The 15,794-nt window shown below is 34.3% G+C and overlaps 1 protein-coding gene across 1 annotated transcript in view; it reads left to right on the top strand.

Moving 5' to 3' along the window:
• The first annotated feature begins 6,155 nt into the window (after positions 1-6,155).
• The window catches only part of LOC140436452 (uncharacterized), a 508,405-nt gene continuing 498,766 nt past the window's right edge, over positions 6,156-15,794 (top strand). Inside the window, exon 1 of the mRNA XM_072525289.1 lies at positions 6,156-6,404. The gene's annotated coding sequence lies outside the window, so the exon portion shown is untranslated. The remainder of the gene's footprint in view (positions 6,405-15,794) is intronic.

Here is a 15,794-nt window from a genome sequence, read left to right as displayed (position 1 = left end):
CAAGTTCTTCTTCTTCTTCTGGTTCCTATCCGTTTCGGATGTTGGAAATCATATTGGCAATCATGACCTTGCTCGCTGCGGCTCGAAACAGCTCCGTTGAGGTTTTCTTAAACCATGTTCTTAAATTCCGCAGCCATGATATTCTCCTTCTACCGGGTCCTCGCTTACCTTTGACTTTACCTTGCAATATAGACTGCAGCAGGGAGTAACGGTGCTGATTTCTCATAACGTGTCCCAGATATTGCAATTTTATGCGTTTGATCGTAAACACAATCTCTGGTTCCTTCTTCATTTTTTCTAGAACAAGTTTTTTCTTCTCAAGTTAGTCATTCAGAATTATAACTGTATTTTTAATTTGTTAATTTTCATAGATGGTATAGAAGATAGCTTAAAGCCTTTGTTTTGCATGTGAAAAATTTGAAATTCGTCATTAAAAGAATGATTATAGTCTAGAAGGTGAAGTGGGCACGTAGAATCTGTTTTTCTATTATTGAAAGTCCATTTATGGTCCGCTATACTGTTAATAAAAGTTCTACCAGTTTGACCGATGTAAGTTTTTCGGTAGTCGCCGCATTTAAGTTTGTATACACCACTGTGTAAGTGCTTTTACTTTTGGTTCTTGTTGTTCTTAACATATTTGCCTTGGTTGTTGTTTGTTCTGAGAGCTTGTATTAAAATATGTAATCGTGCAAAAGGTAGAGGTTTTTTGTCTGGTGGTGGAAATACTTATTTCAGGCCCTTCTTATGTAGTTTTTGATTTGTAATTTTTTTTATTGTTTGTTAGTTGTAAGGAATTATCACACATAAGAGTATAGCCAAACATGTCAACAACTTTATACCAGTGAACGATAGAATCCTCTTGTTAGAAATGAATACGTCACCGAGGAACACTAACATTATACAAGTCTATGCATCCACAGCAGACCACAGTGATGAGGAAATATCAGAATTTTACAAACAAATAAGCAAACTTATAAGAGATATACCGTGACATGAACTCCTTATAGTCATGGGAGATTCTCCGTTCGGCTCACATTCCGTTCGGCTCGCGGAGATAAGAATACGGCTAAGGTCAAAAGGCCCTGCCTGTCGTAAGAGGCGACTAATGGGTAGGAATTGAGAGCTGGAGAGCCGTCGCTTGAGGTGTCGGGTTTGTAGTAACGTACACGGTCGTTTAGGCGTCACGGTCACCGGTCTACATTCCTAGTATCCGAGACGAAACTCTCGTCGGACCATTTCAAGAGAACCTGGCGAGGTTGAATGAGCTGACCTCTTGGTCTCTCTTGGCCTTGTGTCAAGCGTGGTGTTGGTGCCCCGGCACGTACCCGCCAGGAGATTTAAGAGTGGTAGAGGAGAGATCCTCGGCCTTGACCTGTCTACGTGCAAGGGAAATTCCTCTGCCTGCGTCACCTATACGCTCGTGGGTGGGATAACGGGTAGGTAAGGTACGCAACACAGGTACTACGGGGAAGGTGGAGCCCCACGAGACGTTCCTTGTGTACGTAGCGTGGCACCTTCATTTTGGTGTCGGTCTCGTACGGGCAGTGGAGTCGTTAACGGTTGTATAGCCGAAAGGCCAGGAAGACCAGGGTCCTGCCAGTTTATAAATTGGAGGACACAAAGCATAGCAAAGTCATGGGAGATTTAAGTGCTAAAATCGGCAACGGAAAAGAAGGGCAACATATTGGTCCTTCTGGATTATCAGAGAGAAATCAACGAGGAGAAACAATGAGTATCTTTGCAGCTGAAAATGACTTATTTGTGCGAAACACATTTTACAAACTACCACCTAGACGCCTGTATACGTGGAAATCACTTAGAGACAACAGAGAACACGTTATTATAAGAAACCAAATAGACTATATACTTGTTAATAAAAGATATTGAAATAGTTTTAACAGTGTTAAAGAAAATACGCGGAAAAACTATAAAAAAACATGACTAGAGAAAAACTTAAATGAAGTGAAGTAAAAGATATAATCAGCAAAAACTCAAAGAAATCGATAATACAATGAAAAGCACAGAATAGAAGATAGAATCTCTTAACAAAACAATAAACGACATTGAAGACAATTTTATGAAGAACGAAGAAGGTAAGAATAAGACACGGATGACGAGAGAGATTCTGCAATTGATAAAAGAAAGAAGGAAAAACAAGAATAATAACTCTATATATAAAACATTACAACAAGATATACAGAGAAAGATCAGAGAAGCCAAATTGAAAGAACTGGAGAAAAAATTCCAAGAAATTGAAATCCTACAAAGTAATTATGACGACTTCAACGTGCATAGAAGGTAAGAGAAATAGAGAAATTAAAGGCAAATGCAAAAACAGAAGAGTAAGTAAACTTGTTAATTGGGACAATGGGGAGGTAATCGTGACCAAAGAGAGTATTGATAATACCTGGAAAAATGACATACGAAATTTATTTTTTGATGAGAGAAAGAACCAGTACCTAAGAGCAGCCATAATATCACTAAAAAACGGGAGAGCTCCAGGATCAGATGGAGTACAGTCTGAATTTCTTAAACCCCTTGATGATGAATCTTTAAGAATACTATGTAAAATCTTTAATAATATCTATGACATAGGCAATATTCCAAAAGATTGGCTACTTTCAAAATTTATTACGTTACCAAAGAAACACGTGCGGAGAATTTAGGCTAATAAGCCTTATGAGCCCTACACTAAAACTTTTTCTTAAAATTATACATCGCAGAATATACAAGCTATGCGAAGAGAGAATACAAGACACACAGTTTGGATTTTTGAAAGGCGTAGGTACGAGATGTGCACTGTTTAGTCTACAGGTATTATTCCAAAGATGCAGAGACATAACTTGTGATATCTACACCTGCTTTGTGGACTTCCAAAAAGCATGTGAATCAATTCAACACCGACAAAATGATGGATGTTTTAACAAAAGCCCAAATAAGGATAAAGACCGGCGTATAATACAAAATTTATACTGGAACCAATCAGCCACAATAAAAACAAATCTTGGAAATGAACCGACGGAAGCGATCCAAATTCTGCACAAACAATGATGTATACTTTTACCTATATTATTCAATCTATATCTTAGGGAAATATTTAGTGAAACCTTAGAAAATTGCGAACATGGAATCCTTTTAAATGGAGAAAGCCTAAACAAAATCCGCTATGTAGATAACACTGTTATTTTTGCAGACAGTTTAAACAGTTTACAGCAACTACTAAACAAAGTAAATGAAGTAAGTGAAAGATTTCGACTACAAGTAAACACATCAAAAACTAAATTTAAGGTTGTCAGCAAAAATAAAATTAAAGACGTCCAACTGCTTATCACGAATACACCAATATACTGAGTAAAACAGTTTACCTATCTTGGAACAATAGTAAACGAACAATGGCATCACTCACAACAAGTAAAATGTAAAATAGAGAAGGCTATGCGTGCATTCAATAACATGCAATTTCGCCGTCTATTATACTCCTCTGTGGTCTCAATTGACCACCTCAAAGACACACTCTAATGCCGTTATGAATAATTTCGGTAACATTGTATTTCCTTGCCTTATCACACATTTTATTTTTATAAATCGTGTATCTTAACAGTCGTAGTGACATTTTTGTAAATATTGTAAATAAGTTCACTATACCTATGGTCAATCCTGCTGTCATTCATTGCTTCTATAAGGCTGCCTATTTTGATCGTGTCGAACGCTTTATGAAAATCTATGAAAGTGAGGACAAGAGGTTTGTTGTATTCTGTAGATTTTTCAAGGAGTGTCTTTACTGTATGGAGGTGATTATTGGTACCGTCATTTAAACGGAATCCTGCCTGCTCTCTCGGTTGGGAGAAATCTAATTTTTTCTCCAATATTAATGTCATTAACCTAGTGAAGAGCTTGTATATGTGGTTCAACAGGCTAATAGGTCTATAATTTTCTAGGTCCGTTTTTTCTTCTTTTTTTTGGGCAAAAGGATGGTTATAGCATTGTTTCATTCTTTAGGTACCTCTCTTTGCTGCAAACATAGATTAAATAGTTTCCTTAATTTATTTAATAGCATATCTCATCCATTCACGATAGCTTCTATTACAATTCCATCCTCTTCTGGAGCTTTGTTATTTTTCATTTTTCTTAATGCTTGTCGAATCTCATCTATTTTTATCTCTGGCATTAGTTCGGAATCTTGATTTATGATCTTCTTTGAAACAGCTGCGGCTGTTTGTATTCCTGTTTGATTCTCTCGTCTGCTTCCATATAATTCCTCGTAAACCTCGACGACCTGTACCTATTAGTTCGTCTCTACGTGATAATATTTCATTTTGCTTGTTTCTTAAGTTTTGAATTTCGTATTTCCAAGCCTGTTTCCAGCGCTGCTTCTTTTACACATATTTTTGCGCAATAAATGATGTCCAAGTGCCTATTGCAACATCAGCAAAGTACTTGGGGATCACTCTTGATGCGAAACTTCGCTGGAAAGCTCACGTGAAGAAGAAAAGAGAAGAACTAGGCATCCGCTACAAGAAAATGTATTGGTTAATGGGAAGACATTCCTCTCTATCCATAAATAATAAACTCCTAATCTATAAACAAATACTGAGACCAGTATGGACCTATGGCTGCCAACTCTGGGGCTGTGCCAAGCCTAGTAACATCAAAGTAATCCAGATATTTCAGAATAAAGTACTGAGGAACATCGTAGATGCGCCTTGGTACGTTAGGAACAACGACCTTCACCGTTACCTCAAGATGGAAGACGTCAATCAGATAATCAAGAAATTTGCAGGGAGCCATGAACAACGACTCCATCATCATGTAAACGTCGAGGCTATCCAGCTCCTCGACAATACAAACCTAGAAAGAAGGCTCAAAAGAACAAAGCCTTTTGAACTGGTATAATGAGTGAGTGAAAAGCAGAGTAAAGTGTTGTGCGAGTATGCATGCTAAATTTAATGCTAGTTATTAGAAATAATAGGAAAGATACTAGTGAGTAGACACCTAATTTTAAGATTTCATTAGTAATTTAAGTTAGAAACAAATTGATAATTGGTCTTACTGACTAGATTTTAATGTAAGTACACTTCTGTGTCTTTAGTAAAAAAAAAAAAATAAAATATTTTTGCGTTGAAATCGCCACATAAAATTTTAAATTAAGTACGAGAGTCATTAAGCGCAGTAGATATATCGTCATAAAACATTTCGATTTCTTAGTCTGTTGTTGGAGCGTACACTTAGATGATTTTAAGTTGATATCTACTGTTCAGCTTCAAAATAAGATATGCCACTTTAGATGATATACTTTAGATGTTTATTATCTTGTTCGCGTGGTTTTTATGAAAAAAAACCAATGCCTCTAACTTATGTAGTTTCAGTTCCAATCTGATTTTTCGTTTTCTGGATATCTGCGATAAAAACAAATTTGAATTGGCAAAAACGACAAATAATATCAAACAAATCCATTGTACCTCTACAGTAACAAAATCAAAATTTGTTTAATTTAATAATATTTTAAATTTTAAGAACGATTTTCAAAGTGAAAATCGGAAGTAAAATAAACTTATTTTAAAGTAAAGTTGTGGCTTATTCAGAATAAAAGTAGTAAATTGCGTCTTTAATAGAACACGCAATTATTTTTCTTTGAAGTCTTTTTAAATAATTGTCTTATATTTGCTTTTCTCAAACCTTATTATTAATATTACAGTTAAAAAAAATGTCTCGATCAATATTAATTCAAAAAATTCCAATAGAAATGCTATATTTAAAAAAATATCGGTTTCTATACTATTAAAATTTCAACACGTTTCGCTTTTCTATTGCATCTTCCTGTCGTTTACTTAAATTCGCGCCCTATCGCTACGTACGCATTACGATTCATTGACGTCATATGATCGTAAGAAAACATCTCGCACCGGCGACCTCCAAAATTTCCCTACGAGCCGACATCCTTAAACCTCTCCATTATAAACCCTGCTACTAAAAACCACTCTAAGAACCTCTTTAACAACCTTCTACATCTAATACCCCTTTCTAAATAAAAATAATCAAGAAAAAAAAACATGAGAAATTATATCTTCGCCGATGGGATGGGTCTCATCGATTCTCTCTCGAAGCATGCGCCTCCACCCAGTTACAGGGCCTGCTAGATAGAGGAACTTCAACGCTTGTGCTGAACGCATCAAATTCCGTATCGCTGATCGTGGCCAACTATGACGAAACCATCGCGCATCGTCGGGTAGTTTGAAATTAAGTTCGCGGGTACTATAAAGTAGACGGTACTTTACGGAACCGAATCGGGTGAAATACGAGGATTAGAATAGCAACGAATACTTTATTTTTTCTTGATTTGCGTTTGTCTGTGGTAAATCGTGATAGGAAATATGAGAAAAAGTTTCGGGAAGTTTTTTAATAAGGTGAGATGGGAAGTTTATTTTACAAGGATTTAATTTTAAACTTTATGAACTTTGTCTGACAATATGATAAAGCTCTTAATTTATCTAGCAAAATAACAGTGCAAATGATACTATTGAATATTTGAAAATATTCATTTTTGAACTGGACAAACTAAATATTAAAAAATTGAAATCACGATGTTCCTTACTTTAATTTATTCTTTTAAGTTTAGATTTTCAAAATAAGTGACAATATTGTATTTTTTGGTTTTGTATTTTGGATTTACGAAATATCTGTCTATGCGCATTTGTGATTATATAACCCAAACTTTTGAAGTTCTCTATTCTAGTGGGCGTATCTATGCAATAGAAAAGGCTTTTAAATTATTTTTTTATTCAAGTTTATTGACCATATTGATCATCGCTACACCTAGGCTTAACGCGATAAGTAAACTTTTGCGTGTTTACGAATTCAAATTCATATTTAGGTACTTAGTAGAATTTGGTCAATCCTTGGAAGTATTTTATATATTTGTGGTTTATTTGACTTCTTCTTAAAATATGTTCTCCTGTCGGATATTGAATATGATCAAAGCCATGATTTTGCTAGTGCTAATGCTTTGCTACTGTAAATAGCTATAATAAGGTTTAGTTATATCATTTTTTAAGATTCTTTAGCCATAAAGTATGTTTTCATCATATATTTCATTATCTGAAGTCATAAATACTTGTGTTGTTTACAAGTTGTAATAGAACAGTAGGATCATATACGAATATTACTATGTATATTCATTCAGTTTAACCATTCCGTCACACAGCTTTGATATCTTTTTTTCTTCAAATATAGGCCTGCTTTGCCTGATCTTAAGGCTATAATTATATTTGTGACGTTGACTGACATCTTTTAAAGGATTTTACTGATAGTCTGATGCCTATTGGTTTTAAACCTGATACTATTCGGATTGGTTCCTTACTATCTATTTGTACGGCATACCCGTTCCATTCTTGTCTTCCATGTCTTGCCTATCAAACACGAGCGAACATAAAAAAAGTCAATAAGCGTTTTTTGTAGAAAAATATACCACAATTGCTAGGTATGATCGTTTAAATTCAGCTCATGATGGCACCCTAATTCTTTTTACAAATAATGATTTTTCTCCAGAAATGATTTTCTGTTGAGTAAAGCCTTCTTCGAGTTGTTCTTAATGTGTAATAAGAATCTTAATCTATACGTTCTTTGCATTTAATCACCTAACTCATCCACGTAACTATTTTTTCAGAACCTGCTAAATTTTTTAGATGACTTGCCCAATAAAAGCACAAAAATTTCTATGCGGTGACTTGTCTTTACTGCCCTTGGACAATATATTCAAATGGTATGGTCTCATAGTGCACGTTTATTCTCCAACAAGAATTATTAAAACAACATCTACCATAATTGACCATATTGTCTTAGATTTCTTAGCCCTTGATGTATCAGCCCCTCAGAACTTTCGTAAATTCGAAAATTAATGCTTGACTTCTGGGTAGCATTTTCCTTCTGTGGACATATTTTCAATAATTAAAATTAAGCCAAAATATCACATACCCTGGACTATCACAGGTATCCGCTTATCAGCCAAGAATATGTATTCATTACTGTGCATCAAGAAATCTACTACCAATGTCTTGGTCACTGAATATATCACCAAGAACAGAGAAACATATCTAAAACTTATCAAAGCAGCTATAGAAACGTACTATTAAAATCGTCTGCGTAGTTCTCTCTAAAAGTGCTGTAACTTGGTAACTTATTCCATAATAAACGATCTTTCCGAAAGATCCATTTTCTACCTTCCCAATTTAAAAAAGGTCTCAAATTTATTCTTTATAAGACCAGTTGATAAATCTGAACTAATTGAAACAACCAATAGTACCAAAAGCAAATCTTCCTGTAGTACTAATGGGCTATCCATAAAAATCTTCTTAAATCTCCTAAAAAATGTGTTAAAAGTCCTGGTCCCACTAATTAATGATACCTTTGAAAAATGTATATTTCAGAGTATGTAAAGACAGCCATTATTATTCTTCTTCATAAAGTTGGCGAAAAATCAAATTTTTGCAACTAAACACCTATTGCCTTACTACCAGTACAATATAAAATTATTAAGAGACTTACGTTCTTTGTCGTTGAAAACAACATTTTATCACAAAAATAGTAAATGTACCAGTAATGTTGTTTTCTGTACTACATAAGGTTTATTAAGTACTAAGCAGTAGTAGACTGCCACTATTTTTTGTGCCTATGCCAAAGCTTTTGATTGCGTCAATCACGACATTTTGATAAAAAGAAACTAAATTTCTAAGGAATTTGAGATAATTTTTTGAATTGGTTCCAATCTTACTTGGGAAATAGGAAACAAGTAGTTTGAGAAAATAATACTGACTCTAATTACAACTTTATCTTTATAAATGACATCACTAACTAAATAATCGATGGAAAAATTTTTCTTTTTGCTGATGATATCAATATCACTTGTACAACTCTAATATTGCAACTCTTCATGAAACTATAACGTCTGTTTCGTAGGAAATCAATTTACTGCTTTTTAAAATAACATATTTTTTTTTATTAGTCACGTCTTTGATATGGTCTTCCTTTTTGAAGTTCTAGTGCAGCTGCCCAATCTGATGTTATTTTTCTATTACAAAAAAAAAACAATCCGGTATTTGTTTGGTCTCAGAAAAACAACTTCTTCTTTTTTACGTGCCATCTCCGCGACGGAGGTTGGCAATCATCATGGCTATTCTGATCTTAGATGCTGCCACTCTGAATAGTTCGATTGATGTGCATCCGTACCATTCCCTCAAGTTACGCAACCATGAGATTCTTCTTCTTCCTATACTTTTCTTAGCCCAGATTTTTTTTTGTATAATTAATTTAAGTATGTTGTATCTTTCATTACACATAATATGCCCCAGGTATCGCAACTTTCGTGTCTTGATGGTTTCCTATATTTCCATTCTTTTGTTGACTCTTATCATGACTTCGTTGTTTGTAACATGCTCGGTCAATGATATCTTCAGGATTCTTTTATACAACCACAGTTCAAATGCTTCCAACTTTTTATTAGTCTACGCATGAAGTGTCCATTCCTCAATCTCGTAAAGCAGAGTCAAGAAAATATAACACTTTGCCAGCCTAACTCTTAAGTCTAATTTCAGTTTTCTTGCACAAAGTACCTTTCTCATTTTATTGAAGTTTGTTCGTGCTTTCTCTTTTCTTCTGTTCGTTAATTGTCAGACTTTTATCATTATTTTGGGTTTTTCATAATCTCACTATATTAGTTTTTTTGATGTTTGTTGATAATCCATATTAAATTCCATTATTGATAATCTAGAAAAACAACACATTGCAGAAACTACTTCAAAAATCACGGGATTTTAACACTTTCCTCGTTATATATTTTAGAAACTGTTTGCTTAATTCGTAAACACCTACATGTTTTTCTAACAAGACCTAATCAAGACTATTCTACAAGAAATTCAACCTTTGATATCTATTTACTGATCCTGTCTAATAAGTAAGTAAAGAAATTTAATTTGGAAAAAAAAACTATACAACCATTTCCTTTACACTTAAATCTGCAGCATTTCCCCCGTTGTTCCGTAAAATGACAAAAGACTATCTATCTGAAAGACCATATTATTCAGTAGAAGAGTTTCTTAACGAATAGTATTTTTATATATTTTGGTATCACATGGAGTAACTTCAACTTTATTTAAATTTTGCAAAGGATTGTTTATTTTATTACAAAAATTTTTGTGAAATTGACAATTTAAGTAATTTTAGTAAATTCTAATTGTTATTGTTATTTTCTGACTTTTTGTAAGCTTTATCAAAGCATATTTCTGTTCTATTCTTTTGTAAATTTGTCTGTTTTTTGGTATTTCTAATTGTACCGTAATTGTTTTACTGAGAGGAATGCAAAACCGATATCTCTATTTCTTTTTTACTGCGATTTCAGCATCATTTGAATTTTTTTGGTGGTCCTTACTGCAAAAATTACATAACATTCTGGTGGATTTTCTATTACCGGGCCATCTAACTTCACTAATTTCAAATTTGTTTTAACTCTTTGTGTCTATTTAACCCTTGTGTTATGCAGTTTGCTTACTTAGAAAATACTTGTAATTGTCGACGTTCTAATTTTAAGTTTCCTTCCAGAGATTTTTATGCACCCTTTGTCAGGTATATCCTGGTCTTCTTTTGTATCCTGAATGTAAGTCTCTGCCAATTGCTTCCATCTTTTTCTATCTTGCGCCAGTCTAATTCACTGTTTGCCTGACCCTGCTTTTATGTCCTCTCCCCATCTCTTTCGAGGTCTTCCCATGCTTCTTGTTCTCCTTGGTTTCCGTTCCCAAAGTCTCGTTGTCCAACTGTTATCATCATTTTTGGCTATGTGACCAGCTGATATTCCTTATGTTCGTTTTACGTCTTCTATATCTCGGTATATCTAATCTTATCTTTCAGTGATATTAAAAGCATGTTTCGTTCCATTGCCCCTTGCGTTGTTTTTAGTTAGTTAGCAAATTTTTTGGTAATGGTTATGGTAATCAACCTGTAGATACAAACCGGTAGTATGCATGTGTTATACTCTTTTTTCTTTAAGTTTGTAGGAATGGAGATGATTTTTAAGAAAAATGTTCATTTGCGACAAGCGGCATACATGCCAGTTGTGTTCTTTCACTTTTAGCATCTTGATCAACTGTCTCAAACCAAACAAGGCATCTGTTGTTCTCCTTTCTGACATAAACCCAAACTGTGTTTCTCTTATCGATGCCTGTCTCCTTAACCTTCGCTATACAGTTCTTCCCCAAATTTTCATTGTATGCGACATTAACTTTTATCCTTCTATAGTTCTTATAGTCTCAAATATCTCCTTTCTCTTTATACAATGATACCATCACACTCTCTCTTCATGCATGGGGCAGCCTCTCTTCCTCATATATCCTACTCATCATTTGTTACAAAATATCAACCCCTTTCTTTCCTAGAGCCTTTCCAACCTCCACAGGTATTCCATCAGGTCCTACTGCCTATCATTCTTCATCCTATTTAACGTCTTGATCTTGAACTTCATCCCTCGCTATCTCCGGTATTACATTCCCATTTGGGATTCCGTATCCTCTGTCTCTCCTCTGCTGTTCTTTATTTACTTAACTTGCTTTATTTCAACATTGGTTTTTAACACTTTTCCATCAACATTTTTAATCTACGTGGGTCAAGTTCTTTAATGACTTGTCTCTTGCTATAGCAATGCTGTATAACCGTTTCATCCCCTCGGGGGTTGCCAACTCTTCATACAGCTGTGCAGATAATCTTTTCTTAGCAGTAGCTACTGCGCTTTTTAATTCTCTCTTTGACACCTTGTATATAATCTTTTCTTCCTTTTAGACCTATCATACAACTTTCTAGCCTCCTTCTTCTCTCTAACCTTTTGTTGCACTTCATCGTTCCTCCCCCAAGTTTCTTTGTCTCTAGGATGCCCTTTAACATGTTTTTCTTAGCACTTTCTCGCCTACTCGCACCACAACTTTACTAGTGGCTTTCCACCAGTCACTCGTCGTATCTTTTTCCTCAAGCTCCACCAGCACTCTACTCTTAAACACTATTACCAAATCCTTATCCTTTAACTTCCACCACTTTACTTTCTGGTGTTCTAGTTGCTTTTCTTTCCGCTTCACCTTTATCTCCGTATTCACCATCACCGGCCAGTGTTGACTAGCTACACACTCACTCTTTATCACGTTGGTAACCTTTTTTAGCTGACTTTTTCTACATTCCAAAAATACATCTGGCTTTCCCTTCCCACCCTACTATATTTATTTCATTGAAACTAATAATTTAAGGCCAAATTGAAATACTAGCACTAAATAACTATTGCAGCAGATAAAAAGCAGAAAAATTGGCTTTCTACGTTCTAGAAGCACATGAGAGTTTAATAAAACTATTTTAATTATTCATGGTACTTATAACTAATTGTAGCTCTATTTGCATAAGAGACAAAGATCACAAAGTTTGGTCAATTTAATAAGCTTTGTGGAAAGCAATTTGAATTTATTTTTTCATTTTCAAATTAACTCCTTAATTGTGAATTATGTATAACCGCTGCATTACAGTTGAAAATTGATTTTGGTAATTACCATTAAATAATAAATTATATTAATTGTAGATAATTATTGTCCTAAACCTCATCAAAATTACAAACTCACATTACAATGATTATTTACAATTTTACTGAATTACGAACGATATTAAATTTACATTTAATACTAAAGAAAATAAATCCTGGTAATGTAAATTACATTTAAAAAACACAGTGCTTTTTAAATCCGATAACTAGATCTAAAAATGATAAAAAGAATTTTCCACGAAGAATCGATAATCTCGTTGAAGAATATTAACTACGAGCTTTAACGTTGACTTATCTTTTTGCTTGGTTATCGTTTTTTTGCAAAGGATGCTGTTAGCAATATATCGTTAAATGACTATGTGAGTTTCGTGTCATTTTATGGAAAAATGGAAAATAAAAATTCGTTATACACTTGTTCCCTAAAAATTACCAATCTCCATTGAGAATAATGCACAAGGTGGACCCCCAGAACCTTTTCACCCTTATTAATGCAAAAAACGCTCGGCCGAATTTACATATCTTAAATTTAATCATTCTCAAAGTTCAATCGAAAATTCTTAAATAAAAAAGAGTATCATGTGATATATCATTTTAAAGGATGTTTTTTATCGTTTTAATTGAACCTTTATTATATTTTATATGTCTTTAAATAGCTCGTTCAGATTTGATGAAGGGCTTTGATATCCCTGTTTTTTAGCTGTCTTTAAATTCCGCAGATATTATATTATTTTCCAGATAATACGAATCTAAAGTCTCTCATGCCCAAATTTAATGATTTTATAGAGACAGAGGTACTTGTCGAGGGGAAGGAGTATAAATCTATTTAGCAAATAAAATTACCAATACTTTTTTTATCAGTAATAAAACAATATACGTACCCGGTATAGAAATTATCCACCTACTTATTACTATTAACTCTTTCATATTTAATATAGTTTGCATATACCGACCTCCGGATACAGTACTCACTCAGAACAATATGCTTATTAACAAACTTGAGGAATTATCATCCCTTGAAAATCTTATTGTTGTTAGATATTTGAATTTTCCAGAGGTTAGCTGGCCCATTATTTTCAAAACTGATACTATCAATTCCCAAAATTTGTTTAAAAACTTTATCATGAACTCCTATATTGTCCTATATTGAAGAAAGAAAATAAACTTAATTGCAATCATTATCGTCCAATCAGCCTGGTTTCTATTGTCGGCAAGGTCATGGAATCGATTATTTCGGAAGCTATGTCTGAGTTTCTTCTTCAAGAAAATGTCATCCCTCACCAACGGTATGGCTTTACAAAGGTTGTTCAACGAGGACAAACTTACTTCATTGTGTAAATAGTTAGTCATTATCTTTAAACAATCGGTATCTTATCGATGTAGTCTACTTAGACTTTTTCAAAGCTTTCGAGCATGTTCCAAAACGTCGATTACTAGCTAAATTGGATCACTATGGTATCCGCGGAAAGTTAAACATTTGGATTGAAGATTTTTTATCCAACAGATACTTCAGGGTTCGTATTGGGGAAGATTACTCACTAGATAAGCCAGTAAAGAGTGGAGTACCACAAGGATCAGTACTTTCACCGCTACTTTTTTACGGCTACATTAGTAATCTTCCTCTCATTGTATCAAGTAAGGTTTCCATTTACGCTGATGATACGATATTATATTTGAATCCAACAATTAACCAACATGTTCTTCAACATGATCTTAATGCAATATTCAAGTGGTTCTCAAAATGGTTACTTCCGCTTAACATTGAAAAATGAGTTGTTTTACATATTGGAAAAAATGACCCATCACTACCGTACTTTATTAATCGACATCCCTTAAACTCGGTAACCTCCCACAACGATCTTGGAGTGATAAATTTATTGAACAAAATTGTTTGAAAAAATATTTTCTGCAAATGTATTTCTATCACCAGAATTGATATATACTAACCCATTCCTTCCAACAATATTAACTTAGATCAAAGGTCTAGATATGAGGAATACTGTACAAATATCTGTATAAAGCACACCTAGCCTTAAAGTGTGAGTGGTAGTAGCTAAATTTACAGAAGTGAGCTTATTGCTCGAAATATGACAAGCAACATTTGGACTTTATATAACCAGGTGTTATGCATCCATAGCATACAACTCTAGATCCATTTGAAACTTGAAAAGAGCTGAAATGACTCCTTTGTTGAGTTGCGGCAAATTTACGACAATTAGCTTACATATGTATAAAATTATTGCAAAACGGACATTTTGGTCCTAATCTGGTAGATTTGTTGTCATCATTTACAAAGGGATTATGTCCAACCAATGTATTAACTGTATCTTTAGGCGCACCTTCAAAAGTATCTTCGATTTCTCTTGCTTTTTCTATAAGATTAGCAACAGATTGAATTCCAAGTCTATTTCTAATTGTACAATTGAGTAGGTCATGCATATACCATATCAATTTAATAAGTGATTGAGCTTAGGTGGCTTTGGCAAAGTAGCAATGAGAGCACGACAGGAATTAACAAACTTGTCTGTTGGTTCTCTCTCACCTTCATCATCATCACGTAGCGCTACAACTCTGGGTGGGTCTTGGCTGACTGTACAACTTTTTTCCAATTTGTTCGGTCTTCCATTAACCTAGGGTCAAATGGAATCTTCATTTTCCGGAGATCTGCTTGGATGTTACCTCTTTATCGTATTCTGGGACGTCCGAGTGGTCTTTCTCCTGTGGGAATCTTCTCCCATACTAGTTTTACAAGTCTCTCGTTATGCAGTCTTTGCACGTGGCCTGCCCATCTTAGTCGCTGTGATTTAATTTATTGGGCAATATCGGCGTCATTGTAGAGCTTTTAATTCGATATTGATTCTGATCTTATACTGGTTTGTGGTGATGTCATGGTGACGTCCAAAAATTTTTCGTATTTTTCGTTTAAAGCGTCTGAGCTTTTCTTGGTTTGCTTTGGTCATGGTCCACGTTTTGCATCCGTATGTTATTACAGGTCTGACGATGGATTTATAGATTTTTATCTTTGAACTTCTTGTAAGATTTTTTGATTTTATGAGCTTATGCAGTGCGAATAGACAGCGGTTTGTAGATTAGATTCTGTCTTTTATTTCTTCAGTAACATCGTTGTCAGCTGTGATTACGGCCACCAGATACTTAAAACGTTGTACTCTTTCGAAATAGAAGGTATTGACCCTCACATTTTGTTCTATTCTGTCTCTTCATGACGTTCTATTTATAC

This window comes from Diabrotica undecimpunctata, chromosome 3 (genome assembly GCF_040954645.1).
Source record: "Diabrotica undecimpunctata isolate CICGRU chromosome 3, icDiaUnde3, whole genome shotgun sequence".
NCBI lineage: Eukaryota > Metazoa > Arthropoda > Insecta > Coleoptera > Chrysomelidae > Diabrotica > Diabrotica undecimpunctata.
The sequence above is the reverse complement of the archived record's forward strand: the minus strand, read 5'-3'. Positions and strand labels throughout refer to the sequence as shown.